Genomic DNA, 14,609 nt, shown 5'->3' on the forward strand with positions numbered 1-14,609 from the left:
CCTGGTTTTTATTAAATTTAATTGCTTCCTTTTCTGGCCTTAAATCAAGGGTGGCCTCAAAGCAGGGACAGCGTCAATTTAATTTAATTACTCTGCACTGTGGCCTTCCGAGTAGAAACGTGGCTACCGGGGGCTCCCAGTGGGCCCCCAGTTCAGGATGAGCCCGGCAGCCTCGGGAGGGCACAGGCCAAGGGTCTGGGCTCGGACCCCAACCTCTCCGACCCCCACCCGTGTCTGCTGAGGACCGGCCCCGGACCACCGTTTTCACTCACTTATTGGTGTGTTTATTTTTCATTTGCCATTAAAACCACGTCGGCTCTCTAACTTAGGGGCAATTCATTAAGGGCCATTTATCTTTTGCAGCGATATTTCACCAGCACAGCCCAGCTCAGCGCTGTAAAGACGGGCCAGTGTGGACACTCGTGGCCTCGAAGCAGCACGTGGGGCACGCTTGCCGCCCCGCATGGTGGGTTGTAGGTAGGGACCACGGCCGAGCACCCCCTCCCTGCGTCCCGAGCCCCGCAGCCCATCCGGTCCCCCCGCCTCAGTTTTCGGAGCACGCGGGCGGCTCTCTGATGGGCTTGGCCCGAGTGAGGCTGCGTCCGGCATCCGTCACCTCAGAGAAAGCCTTGCTGCTGCGGAGGCACCGGCCAGGCAGGCGGCCCCAGCCTGCGACACCACACTTGCTTTTACTCCCGATGTTCACCCCTTTCCCCCAACATGGAAATCCGGCGACAAAGGCGGCCTCGGAGGCCGACACGTTTTATTAACCATCGGGGATGGCGAGAGAGCACGGCGCGATTGGTCCCTGCAGGCTGGGCTCCCCGGATCTCCGAGCAAAAACACTGGGAATTATTAAGATGATTTGTTAAATAATAGAAAATGTTTTTCATTTCCCAATTTCCAGCTCTTGCTAAAACCATCCTCCAGCTGCCTGCTTCTCATTCCTTAATATTTAGACGTATGGGCCAATTTGAGGGTATTTCCTCTTTCTGCCGTGATTAATGCCTCCACGAAACAATGTCATCACAAGTCACCTACCTACCCTGTCAGCCTGGCATCAATCTCGCTGGGCTGGGTGGTAATTTACGACTGGTGCTGGTAATTTGCAAACCTAATGGGGAGGAGGGGGTGAGGACCCAGCTCCCAGCTCTGTCTGCAGCCTCGTCGCTGCCCCCCCATTAGCAGAACAAATGGTGCAGAGACCAGACATCATCTCCAAGGCTCAATAAATATTTTATCAGCCATAATGGAAATTGTCAAATTGATCTAATTGTACAATACGTTATCAGTGAGATATCAAAGGCGGGCCTGGCCTCTCCCCGGACCCTCCTGCCCACCCTCCTGCCCCCACCCCCGGCTGCGGAGGATGTGAGTGAGGGAGTGGAGGGTGGATCCCGACAAGGCGTAAATAATACACTGGCCGCTGCGGCCCTTTCAGGGGATGATAGATTTTGTGGAAATAAATAGCCTTATTCTGTTGTGCTTTGCCAGTCCTGATTTTTTGAGAGCCGGAGGGAAACAGCGAAATAGAGAAGGAGAAAGACAGAGACGGTGGGACGCATCAGCACTTTGCTGAGCCTCGGACCCATTCCCACCCTCTTACTTCGTGGTGGTGACAGCGCTTGAAATTGGTCGCCTTGTGGCCGAGCAAAGACCTGGCCTGGCCCAGGCGTCCTGTGGCGGAGGCTTGTGTCGCTACGGAAGGGGACCTTTTTCCTGGCCCCCAGGAGCTGGTGGCCCTCGGGCCCAACTGGGGCAAGTGCTTCCTTAAATTCGGGGTCACACTCTTCATGGGCCGCTGTGGGGACGGACACCATGGCTTGAGCCAAACGCAGACCTTCAGCCTGCAGGAGCGGGGAGCACGTTGTAAGACGAAGCTCGGGAGAAACCGAAAGTCTTGGCATCCCCCGCCCCCTGCGTCCCCCTGCGTCCCCCTGCGTCCCCCTGCCCCGGTGCATTCACGGGTCTCGTCCTCCAGGAAGGGGTGGGGAGGGGCTCGGACGGGTGGTGGCCAGGCGTCTTTCACAGCCAGGCAAGACCTTTTGATTTCTAGAACAAACAGAGATGTCTTAGACCTGGAGCACATTTACCAAATCGAGTGAAAACATCTGTGAACAAGCTCGGGACTTGCTGCCCGGCTGAGCGTGGGAGCCCTGCCCCGGGCGCTGGGGTGAGGGCTGGCCAGGTCAGCTCCGGCCACAGTTCTGCCCACGTCCTTCATCTCACTTTCAAAATTGCATCTGGGTCTCGGGGATGCACAGGAGGAGGGCGCGTTCTCAGCAGCAGCAGCAGATGTTCGAAGGCCGTAGCTAGAACTTGTGTGGTCCTCAGGTGGCCTGGGCATCAGGACAGACAGCCTGTGCGTCGGGGGGTGGGGGGGTTCCTTGAGCTGGTGCCCCCGAGAGCAGGCATTTACCTTAACGTACGCGGCATCAGCACGGGGCACCAGGACGTTCACATAATTATCGGCCAGCAGAGCCGCGGCAACGTGTTGCGGGCAAAGTGCTTCGTCGGCCGGGTCCCAGGTAGTCTCCGCGGGCGAGGGATAACCTGGCGTCACGCGCCCCCGGCCAGCTCCCGGGCTTCCTTGGCAGCGCCCCGATCCGTCGGTAGCAGCTTCTCCGTTAGGGAATCCTAAACATTTGCTCAGACGCAGGCTCCGGCTATGTTTCTCATTAGATCACACGGGGGCTGGTGAACACGGGCACACACGCCCACACGCAGAAGCCTGCACTCTGTCTTTTCGGCCGCCTGTCTTTTTAAATAAAAGCAAAAAGAGAGCGTGTGTCGCTGTATCGGGGCCTTGCCAGGCCACGTGGCTGGTTTGAGGCCCTTCCGGGACGGGGCAGAGGGGGATCCCTCGGCCCGAGTGCCCCGGTCTCACCGGCTGTTCAGGTAAGGGGCACAGGGAGCCCCGGTCTGCGGGGCAGAGGGGACGTGGGTCTGCCCGCCGTCGGGGCGTCGGGACGGGCAGCAGCGCCGGCTTCCCCGCTGCCCATGGGAGCCCGGCTCTCCACCTGTCTCTCTTCCTCATAGAAGAAAAGGACGACAGTGTTTGAAACCATCTGGGATTCTCTTTTATGAGCAGCGAGGTTCAGGGCAAGGGCTGAGCCTCCTGAATCTGAAACCAGCGTGAGGGACGGTGTCTGCAGCTCGGAGCGGGGAGGGGACCGACTGACTGGTCTGTGTCCCTGAGGTGTCAGCCCAGGGTCCTCACAGCAGACGCTCAGGCAGGCTGTTTTAGGGGAGGGGTCGTCCCTGCTAGTGTTGAAGGCAACCACTTCCCCTCCTGGTGCTGCAGGCCTCTGCCCACCACAGTCCTGGGTGACGGGCCCTTCCTACCGCCTGTGCCCCGTCGCTGTGGGAGGGATGCCCCTGAGCCCTGGAGGCTGGTTCTACCTCCATGGGACCAGCGGGCGAGGCCCAGCCGCCACTGCCCACAGAAGAAGGTGCTGGGGCCCCAGGATGTGGGCAGCTGAGTCCGTGAGAGGGAGTGTGAGGCCCGGCCTTCCGACGGGCACTGGCCATCTGTGGGGTCAGCCTGGGCTGCTGAGTCCTCACTGGTGGATGCAGCCCTGGGACCAGCTTCTCCTGTCTCGGTGTCGTCGTTGCCGAGAAGGGGCAGCAGCCCTGCCCCATGATTCTCGATGCTCATCCACTTCCATCCCGTCAGGCCGGACAGAGCGGCGGCCGGGCCAGACCGAGGCCTCCAGGGGAGGCCTGCGGGGAAGCCGGGCAGAAGGCCCGGGGGACGGAGGCCCCAAGCAGGATGGTTAGAGGAGGCCTGAGGTCCTGCTCTATAGCTTGAATCTTAGTAAAATACAAATGTATTATAGAGGGATAAGAATGAGTGAATAAGCAAATGAATGAAAGGATGAAGCTACTCTTAATATGAGTTGCAGACTCTTTCCTGAGAGCTGACTTTGCTTGTGAGGATTAAGGCCTTAGTGTTTATAGTTGAATAATATTCCATCGGTGTCCGACCCCACCCGGGCGGCTGCAGTGACCTCCCTGCTGACAAACGGGGAAGCCGAGCCCCCTTCCCCAGCGGGGCTTGGCAACCTGCCTGAGGCCAAGACCCAGGGATCTGCCGGGGGCAGCTCCCAGCAAAGGGCGCTCCCTTTCCCCAAAATTCAGTGAGTTCCAGGATGCCCCGGGGCCAGAAGGTCAGCGCTGGATGCGTCTGAGTCAACTGGGCCAGGTGTCTGTTCTCTCCATCCACCAGGGCAGGGACGGCCGGCAGGTGACCCCGAGAGTCCTCTCACCTGGCTGCCACCTCGAGAAAGGAGAAACTCTTCCCCTTGTCCTGGGGGGACCCAGAGGCCTCTGCCTCAGAGACATCTGTGGAGCTGACCCCTGGGACCCCCATGCCACCTGGCCCGCCGTCCAGGAAGCTTCTCCCCAGGTCTCCCCGCCCCCCTCCCTGAGGTCACCCTAATCCAGCCATGTCCAGGGCTCCCTTCCTCTGGGCAGCAGAGTCAAGTAATCAAAATTCCTGTGCAAAGCGCAACACTCGCCAACCCCTCCCCAGGCGTCACTGGTCGTGTCTGCGTGGTCAGGGCCGAGGCTGGGGGGGCTGCACCCCTGCGCCCCGGCACATCCTGCCTCTCCTAATCTCCCACCCCCACCCTCCAGGGAAGAGATCTTACCTGCAAGCAGGGGGCAGGGGCCTCCAGCTCACCAGACCAGGTCTCGGCCACGTGGCGAGGTCCTTCCAACCCACCAGGGCTTCCGATCACTGTGTTAAGAAAGTGCGACGGGTCTAGCCAGGGTCCAGTGAACGGTCTACTGTGTCCGAGCAAGCCCTGGCCCCCTGTCGCCCAGCACGCGGGCAGCCCTGTCGCCCGGAGGTCAGGCAGCCCCCTGCGTCAGGAAGGATGTGACCACCACCTCGGGGAATCCCATGGCCTCCCGGCTGGGTCTGGACCTCCCGAGGCCTCTGAGGGGTGGGACGGGATAAGGGGTTGCAGGCTTCTTTTTTTTTTCTTGTTCAAATTCTTTTCCCAATTAGATTATTACAGAATATTGAGCAGAGTTCCGTGTGCTATATAGTAGGTCCTTGTCGGTTATCTATTTTATTTTATTTATTTATTTATTTATTTTGCGGTACGCGGGCCTCTCACTGTTGTGGCCTCTCCCGTTGCGGAGCACAGGCTCCGGACGTGCAGGCTCAGCGGCCATGGCTCACGGGCCCAGCCGCTCCGCGGCATGTGGGATCTTCCCGGATCGGGGCACGAACCCGGGTCCCCTGCATCGGCAGGCGGGCTCTCAACCACTGCGCCACCAGGGAAGCCCGGTTATCTATTTTAAATATAGCAGTGTGTACATGTCAATCCCAAACTCCCTAGCTGTCCCGCCCCCCCGCAATCCTCCCTGGTAGCCGTAAGTTCGTTCTCTAAGCCTGTGAGTCTGTTTCTGTTTTGTAAATAAGTTCCTTTGTAACATTTTTTTTTTTAAGATTCCGCATATAAGCAATAGCATACGATACTTCTCTTTCTCTGTCGGACTTACTTCACTCAGTATGATAATCTCTAGGTCTCTAGGTCCATGGGATGCAGGCTTCTGCAGGCCAGGGTTTGTTGGTGGGGAAAACATTCAGACCCCGCCCCCCACCCGACATATGCACTGGGGCGTCAGGATTCTGTGTCACAGCAAAGTCTCGGTTCCTGCACTCCTGGGGGCAACCACACCCCCTCACCTGCTCTGGCAGAGATGGGGCTCCACTAACCAGGGAGTGAGCATCGACTTTGTACCGAGAGGGCCTCTCGGCTGGTGCCCCCTGATCTCTGAGAAAGGCGAACCGTCGGGGGCACAGACGGTCAGCCCACCATCTACTCAGCTTCTACATCCGCTGATTCCACCAACCAAGGGCTGAAAATCCTCGAAAACAAGATCCTAGAAAGTTCCAAAGGGCAGAACTTGACTCTGTGTGGCTCTGGCAACGGTTCCCATAGCATTTACATCATATTTGCTCTTAAGTATTAGAAGTAACCTAGCAGTGACTTAAAGCGTATGGGAGGATGTGCATAGGTTACGTGTAAATACTGTGCCATTTCAGGTAAGGAACGTGAGCGTCCAGGGGTTTTGGTGTCTGCGGGGGTCCTGGCGCCAACCCCCTGCAGTTTCTGAGGGACGATGTGAAGCGTTCATGAATCCCACTGGAAACGGCTGATAAAGACGATGTGCTTTAAAACTAGCGTGAAGTCTGCCGTCAGGAGGGCACGTGTGTGTAGGTGCATACATGTGCCTGTGCACTTGTGTGTGAGCACACGTGCGTGCGTGTGTGTGGTGTGCTCACTTCTAAGCAGTGATGTGAGGATGCTTCCTCGTGCTGGATAATCTTGGACACGGAGAAGGAGGGGAAACCCGTGTGCCTTGGTGTGCGAGGTGGTCCCCCCGGTCCCACTCATGTCTCTGCTGTCCCCCCGACTGCTGTCCAGCAGTTGGACTCAGGCGGACTCGGAAATGCCGATGCCTTTGTGACCCCGCTTTGCACCGCGGTGCCGGCCCAGGTGAGGCTGTGGGTGAGCTGAGGCCATACAGGCCGGGGCTGCCTGTGTGTCCCTCCCTCTCTGGTTATCGCTCCTTTCCTGTCTTCTCTTCCTTGAGCAGTGGGCTCCAGGTGCTGGCATCCACCACCATGGCCCTGCAGTGTCCTAGTGAAGGATGGGACCCCAGTCTGATCTTGGGCTCCTTGGGGAGGCCCAGGTGCATCTGGTCCACATGACAGCCTTGCTCGCCAGTGAGGTGCCGGGCATGGGGGCTGGGTCCCAGGTCACTGGCAGGTCCTTGGCTTCCATCCGGGAGCCTGGGCCTCAGGTCAGGAGCAGAAGCCTGAGGTTCCAGTTTCCCCCGGTGGAGGGGGGCCGACTTGCTCCAGCCGGACCCAGCGCCGTGCTCACCGTGTATACATCAGGGTCTGCTTCCTGTTTCATTTCATAGGATTCCTCCATTCAGATGTTGACTTCCTGGGCCACCTGCTGCCACCTGCTAGTGGGCTCTGCTCTGTGAGTTTCTTCTTCCGCTCACCTTCTGAGCCGCCGTTGGAGAGACCCAGATGGGCAGCATTTGCTTCCGGCCTCCGGGGGTGCAGTCTCCTCTCCAGGCCCTCACACCCGCCCCTCCCTGCTCTGAATGCCCTCATGCAGGCCCTGGCATAGCGCCTGCAGCTCGCGCACTTGTGGGCGGCTGGGGCTGGTTGCACATCAGCATGGCTTCACGCTGGGGGCCCCAGGCTGAGGGAGAAGCAGGAGTCCCAGGGAAATGAAGGGGTCCTGGGGGTGACGTCACGCCACTGGGAGCCGGCCAGGTGCCAGGACAGAGCGGCATCCCAGGCGGAGGCCCCTCGGGGTCTTTCACTCTAGGGTTGACCATCACCAGGCAGCCCTGCAAAGCCAGGGGCCCGGGGCTTCAGGGGAGCCGGCCCTCCAGACGTGCACCGTTGGGCTGACGCGCTGGGAGCTGTCAGTCACCCCTCCCCCAGAGCAGCTGGCACCCCCTCCTTGAACTTCCCTACCACTTCCGAGGGGCAGGGCTTCCCCTCTGCAGGCAGCCCTTGCCCTGGGACTAGGGCTCTGGATTTTGGAATTCAGGAGACGCCCGCTTGCCCTCCTGTGTGTCGGCTCCTTCCCGGGGCCTCTGAGGCCCCCATGGATGCCAGGTCTTCAAGCCTCAGGTGAGCTGTGCAGTGTCCTGGCTGAGCTGTCCCCGGAGTTCTAGAAGTCTCTTTCTGGCCAGAGCGTCCTCTGCAAAGGGCTCAGTGTTTGCTGGGTCCCCCACCCTGCCCTTGCCAGCGACGCCAAGGAGCCTGCAGCTTCCTCGACACCCCCTTATCCTGAGTCGTCCCCATCCAGGAGGCAGACGGGAAGGCAACCGTGTCTCTGGGACCCCAGCGCTCGGGGAGGAGGCCTGGGGTGGGTTTGCCGTCTGTGCTGCGCTCCCTGGACCCGGTGCACCACCGTCTACCCTTTTGTTCTTCCTCCAGGTGTGGCCGGGCCAGATCCAGGGGGCCTCCCCCAGCATCGGGACCGCGGCACAGGTGTGCCCCACGCTTGCGCACCTGATGGGGGATGCCCTGACCAGCCCTGGCTCTACCACCCGCGGCCCACACCGGGCAGTCCCTCCCCGCTCCTTTGAGCCTCAGTTTGCTCGGAGTTGAGCCATTTGACGAAAGAACCTTGTAGGCTTAACATTCTCTGAAAGCTTAAGAGGTGTCTCCGGGGTCATCATAAGTGCCAGGTCTTTCAGGACAGTTTGAGGAGGTGCGTTCTACTGATTTGAATTCGTGGAATATTCTCTGTCTGCTTCCTCTTCTGACAAATCGTTCTTGTGAGTTCAGTGTGTGATAGGCGGTGGCACAGTCAGGACCCACGGCGGGGGGGGGGCGGTCACTGTGATGACCCCGGATGAGCCGGAACATTCAGTTCACCTGTGAGCGTCCAGAGCAGCCCTTCGGGCTCCCAGAAGCAGCTTTGAGGAGAGAAACCCTCCTTCCGACTGGAGCAGGAAGGTTTGTTTGTGCTCAGGGCTGTTGAGTGCGGTGACTTTGAATGACCTTGAGAGGGCCAGGCTTCAGTGGGAAGGTCACACCGTCTGAGTCAATGACCTCTCTTGTGAGATGGAATTTTCCAGGATAATCCTGAGGGCGTCTTCCCCGGGCAGCAGAGGGGCTGCTGAAAAGGGGCCGCGAGTGTCTAGGGGGCTCCCTGCTGGGCAGGGCTGAGCGGCCGCTCCACACGGCCTCCTGACCTCGGCTGCCTGCTTCTCTGGGGCCCTTCCTCTGGAAGCACCAAGTAGCGGCTTCCCCGGGTCCTGTTCCCAGTGGAACTGGAGCAATGAGTGGTTTTTAGGACTCCTCGGTCCCATTTTGGTCTGTAAAAGGGAAAACAGAGCCTGCCCACCGCAACTTTCTGTCCCTTCTGTGGCCGAGCGGGGGGGTGGCGTGGGGGAGCGAATCTGTGAGTGATTCTGGGTTTTGTAGCAGAAGAAGTGACCCCCCCCCCCGTGGAAGGGGCTCCACTGCACTCCTCTGGGCTTACAGCCCCCAAGAGAAGAAGCCGACACCGCTGGGGCTGGACCCCTGAGAGAAGTGGGTCCACGCCGAGCCTGATCACCTGGGCGAGGCCGGCGCGTCCTCAGCCCTGTGAACCGAGCAGCCCGCGGGGTGTGGGTGTTCTCTGGGGCTGGGCCTGGGATCTCGGCGGTCCCAGTTCCCCCCAGTCCCATAGTCTGTACCCCTTGACCTGCCCTATGTATCAGCCGATCCAGATGGGAGTCGCCTGAGAGCAGAGGGTCCCTGGACACCAGGTGGGCAAGGCAGGGGGTCTGGGCGTTGCCCCAAGGCAGCGCTAGGACCGACCTCCGGCCCCGCTCAGCCCCAGCTCCTCCCTCCCTGGTATTCGACACGGCCGCCCCGCCGGACTCATCCCGCCCTGGTACCCAGAGGGGTCTTGACTTGAGTACCACCGGCTCACGGGAACCGTGGCCCCTCACTCGCTGCCCTGCTCCCCTGAGACACCAGTGCCCACAGCATCTCCAAGTCCGTCCTCTCTATGTAGCACGTGTCCAAAGTCCTCTAGAAAGCCAGGGCATCCGCGGCTGTGTTTTAATCAGCGGGGAGTCACCACATCCCCCCACACATTGGCTCTCCCTCCTGCAAGAAATGTCGGCTTGGGGGCCGTAGCAGTTTGGGAAGTCCCTGAAGCCCTCTCTGCCCGCGTCCCCTTCAGGCTGCTGGGGCGCCGGCCACAGCGACCTCCAGGGTCCCGTCCATCTGGAGGTTCTGTGGTCTGGCCCACGGTTCTGTGGCTGTGGTGTCACTCATGGCAGGTGGTCTGTGTCGTGGATCCCACGGTGAGGGATCCTTGGGGAGTCAGGAACGCAGGACTTGTCCCGAGACAACGTCGCAGCCCCTCTGCAGGGAGGGCGGACGCTCCCAGCCGGCAGGGTCCCGTGCCAATGGCCTCGAAGGCCAGGCTGGCATCTGCGGGGCCTCAAGTGGCCACCGGCCCACAGGCATGGAGCACCATTTTTATGCCAAGACTTTGCCGGATTTTATTTCACCAGGAGGAGAGAAACCGACAGTTCATATTAATTAACTTCTCGGGCAACTAAGTTGCTCAGGACAGAGAGTCCAGCTTGGGGCAGTGAGGCTGACCGTCCAACTCCAGTGTGGGGAGACACAGTGTCTGAGACACCCTCAGGCCGCAGTTCCCGCTGGGCCTGGGACAGGCTCCTGCTGGGGTCTGGCCGACGTTGGTCCTTGGGGTTAACACTCAGTGCTCTGTGGGGCCAGGAGCCCACATGTTTCCTAAGACTCTGCCGCTGGTGGACAAGAGACGCTGGCAAGGGGCCTGGGTGGCCGGGTGTGTCCATGCTAGACACTGAGTGCTGGGGACCCGCTGGCGTGGTGTCCCCAGGGGATAGGCAGCTCCTAAAAGGAGGCAACACAGCCCGGATGGCCAGGACGGGTACAGACACCCCCCCCCCACCTGCAGCGCCCAGCACCCAACCACACTGGCATAACCTGCGCCCCCGGCTTCCACTGGTTAGTGGAGGGGCTTTGGGGGAGCCGGGCCACCTCCCAGAACTCGTTTCCTTGTCTGATGTGGACACGCGGCCCCCAGCTGTCTGAGAAGGAGGCGTTTCCTCTCCGGCCCCTGCAGACGCCCACTGCGAGCGCATGCATGCACGCTTGCCCTCCGCCCCCAGGGAATCTGGGGGTCCCCTCTGGACTTGAACTCCAAACAAGTGGGAGAACAAAAAGACGTCGGGGGAAGCCGGTTCACAATCACAACGTTGCAGCCTCAGCAGAACCCTGCTCTGTATCCCCCGGGGCGTGTGGGGAGGTGGGAGAGGCAGCCCTCAGGTGAGGCGCTGGGACTCTGTGGGAGTCACCCTTGACCCCTGGTCATGGCATCGTCACCAGAACCTCAGGCCCCTGTGTTGTCATCCCGCGGTCCCACTGCCTTTGTCTCTGGACACAGCAGATGGGGCCACAGTGTGTGTCCCCTCACCAGGAGGTGGGCTCAGGGCCCTGGGGCACCCTTGTGCCCCTGTCTGGTCTGGAGAAGAGGTGACCATGGTCTAAAGCTCCCCTGAGCCCGGGAAGAAGGGACCAGAGGAGGAGGCTCTCAGGGTGACTCTGTCTCACTCATCCAACCATTCACTCGTCCATCCATCCATCCATCCACCATCCATCATCCATCCATCTTTCTCTCATTCCATCCGTCCATCCATCCATCCACCATCCATCCATCCATCCATCCCTCCTTCTCTCCATCCATCCATCCATCCACCCACGTGTCCACCCATTTCTCTCTCCATCCACCATCCACTGAGATGTACTGAGTGCCTTCCTTCACCTGCCAGGCACCGTCTCTGCTCCGGCCTGTTGGGCCTCTAAACAGGCACTACTCGATCCCCATCTCTGACAGAGAAGCAGGCTCGGGGGGTATGGAGCGTGTGGGGGTCCTGCCGTGACCCCTCTTTCTACAGTGGGCCCTTGTCCACTGTGGCGCCTTCTACGGCACTGAATGCACTTATGCATGAGTCATGCCTCCCCCTGGGGTCTCTGAGAGCAACAAGGGCCAGTGGTCTCCAGGGTTGTGTTGCTTGCTGTCCACGTGCGTCCTAACCCCCAGGCCAGGCCCCCTGCAGAGGGTTGCGAAGACACCACCCAGGTGGCCAGGACTCCTGAGGAAGGACAGTGTCCCAGGAGGCTCTCGTCCTCAGGCAGGATGAGCTTCGCCCAGAGGCTCAGGCTGGTCCTCCGCTATCTATGCCACCTTTCCTACTGGGGCCCCTCTCTCCCCACCGAGCCCAGGGCCGGAGGACTCCTGAGCCCCAGGAGAGCCCCAACAGAGGCTGTTCTAAAGGGCCTTTAGGCAGGAGATGTCCAGGAAGTACCAGCCCAGAGCGGCTGACCAGATAGCCTGAGGCCGACGGCAGGCCAGAGCTGCTCCCAGGCGGTGCTCGTGTCTGCCTCTTCTCTTCTGAGTGGGAGAAGGGAGTGACCCCATCCCCGGCCTTCCCTGCCGGGCCTGCCCGCTCTTTCCTCCCTGTCCTCCTCCTGGCCCGCGCATGCTCGTGTTCACAGGAGACGGGAGTGCTGAGCGGGGTGGAGGCTGCGGGGGGCTGGGAGTGGAGCCAGAAACAGCATGGGGCCCTGGGATGTGAGTGCGCGTGTGCACGCGTGTATCCACGTGTGCCCGTGCGTGTGTCCAGGCTACACTGCCTGTGCCCGGAACGTGGTCCCAGTTCAGCAGTTCAGCGGGATGGAACGCACAGCCTTCGCCCAACCAACGCGCAGTTAGCTCTCCTGGGTGGAAGGCTGGGGTCCCTGGCATGGGGCTGGCCACGGGGCTGAACCAGAGCGGGGTTCACGGGGAAACCCCCATCCTTCGCTGCGGGGAAAACGCCCACAAGAACCTGCCTTGGGTCTTTTGGAGGCCGATCCTCAGCGCTGGCAACAGCTTCTCTCACTGATGTTTGGTCCTGGAGAGCCCAATCCCCCTCCGGAAGAGGCTGTCCTGTTTGGATCAAAAAATAATTAGCAGAGCTTTAAGTGGAGGTTTCAAGTACACATTTAATTTACGCTGATTAACAGTCATATGCTAAGTAAACACCAGCTGAATATTAAACTGTCACTGTTGGGCGGTGCGTCGCGCGCGGTTATAGAGAAAACTCCGTAAATATGCCGTTTCTGTAACTGGCAATTATATTAATAACATGCAACACTTGTCTTGCAAAATTCAAATTAATACATGCATATCTGCGCGGAGATCCACACTCGGGCACTTTGACTTAACGTGTTGCCGGGGAGTCTTCCTTCCCCGAGCTCCACTTTAAAGAAAGTCACAGCTTCCGACGCAATTAAGCTGATGAACAAACAATAAAGTCAAATCCACCTGGGATCTCTTGCCCCCCTTCCAATCCTGTCTCTCCCGATCCGTGAACCCTTTTGTCTGTATGTTTCTAATGTTAGAGCCACTGCTTTCCCGTGAGCAGCTGTGCCGTCACGCAGACCCACGGGGCTTTGCCTGGGATGAGTCATTAGGACCTGCATGGCACCCACCACCGTGTCCCAAATGGGCTGATGGGGGCTGTCGCCGCAGGCTGGCGCACTCTCCCTCGGGAGCAGGGCGGACATTTTCTGGTGGGTCCTCTTGTCCCAACTGGGCGGGCATTTACAGGAGGGGACAGAGTCATCTGTGCGTTCTCCAGAAGTGGCTTGACACTTCAGGGAGACAGATGCCACGTGGGGCGCTGTCAGAAGGGGCTGAAGGACAGCCGTCAGCGGCGTGGCCCGTCCAGCTCCAGGACCCGGCCGTCCTGTGACCCTGGGCTCCAGGTAGAGAGGGCTTCCAGGGGCTTCTCCCCACTTCCCACTTCCGTGTCCCCCAAGGTCCCAGCTGGGCCCCCGCTGTTCTCAGGTCCTTCAGCACGTGTTCATTGCCGGAGCATCCCGGTTCACGCCTCCGTGGGGGGACCTGGGTGCCAGTCTTGGCCGAGGAGGGCACGCAGAGCAAGCGCAGACCCGCACCCCAGCCATCGCGGCAGGCACCCTCACTCCCTTACATCAGGAACCCCGGGGGACGAGTGTGGGTGAAGGCAGTCGGGCAGGGCCGGGGAGGAACACTTAGGAAAACTGCTGGAAAATCAGTCTTAGCAAAAGAAAAAGAAACCCAAATTCTGTCGTTACAAAATCCCACAAACACCAAAACTAATTGTTTGTGTGGCTGGATGAAGGGTCTTCGTGAGCCACCTCCTTCATCCCTTCTAGAAATAAACGCTGCTTCCTCCCCGACCCCAGAGCTCCGGTCGGCCGCACGCAGGTCTGTGACGCGGGGTCCAGAGCCCTGGGATGGGAATCCTGGCCTGAGCCGGGCAGTGGCCTCCCTGACCTCGAGGATGTCCTGGCTTTTCTTCAGGGACCCCCAGGTTGCAGGGCTGGTGGTCTCCCTGCAAATTGCCCAGGAAGGTCCCTGGGAGAGGCTGCTCCCGGGTCTCTGGGCAACAGTTCGGTTATGGGCCGGGGCCCGCGGCTCCTTTCTTGGAGGGTTTTAAAAGAAAGTAAAATGGGGGAAGAAAACCCAGGCTGCCGGGCGGGGATGTGACCTCTGTGCCTGCCGCCCCGATTAGCATCCTCTGGAGGGACTCTGGCTTTGGGCTCTCGGCATCCCTGCCCGGCTCTCGGCTTGTGCCCAGATTTCATGGTGGTGCTGCCTTGTGGCCAGCGCGCTGTTCCCTCCCTGAGCTCCCCCATCTGCTCTCCTGCTTCCTCCCTTCAGGAGGGGCCAGCAGTTCCTGACCCACCGGCCGTCTGCAGCCCGTGGGCCTCGCCGTCCCAGCTCCTCAGGAAAGAGCATTGCAAGCGGTGCCATTTCCCACTTTGCAAAATGTGCTTTTGCGTTTGTGGGAAGCAAATGTTTCGTCTTTCAATTAAATAAAACCTCGGTGGTTGAAGGCTTCGGGGATTTGGTGAGAGACCAGCCCGACCTCGGCTCGCGGACAGGGCTGGGTTTCTCCTTTCCTCTCACCGACCCTCCGTGCCGGGGCCGTTCCTGCCTTGTCCTTTTCTTCCTCCTCAGAGCCGTGTGCTGTAA

General features: G+C 60.0%; 1 protein-coding gene across 1 annotated transcript in view; it reads left to right on the top strand.

The window, feature by feature from the left end:
* The window catches only part of PRDM16 (PR/SET domain 16), a 320,741-nt gene that overhangs the window by 66,389 nt on the left and 239,743 nt on the right, over window positions 1–14,609 (top strand). The window lies entirely within an intron of this gene.

Source organism: Delphinus delphis, chromosome 1, assembly GCF_949987515.2.
Source record: "Delphinus delphis chromosome 1, mDelDel1.2, whole genome shotgun sequence".
Taxonomy (NCBI): Eukaryota; Metazoa; Chordata; class Mammalia; order Artiodactyla; family Delphinidae; genus Delphinus; species Delphinus delphis.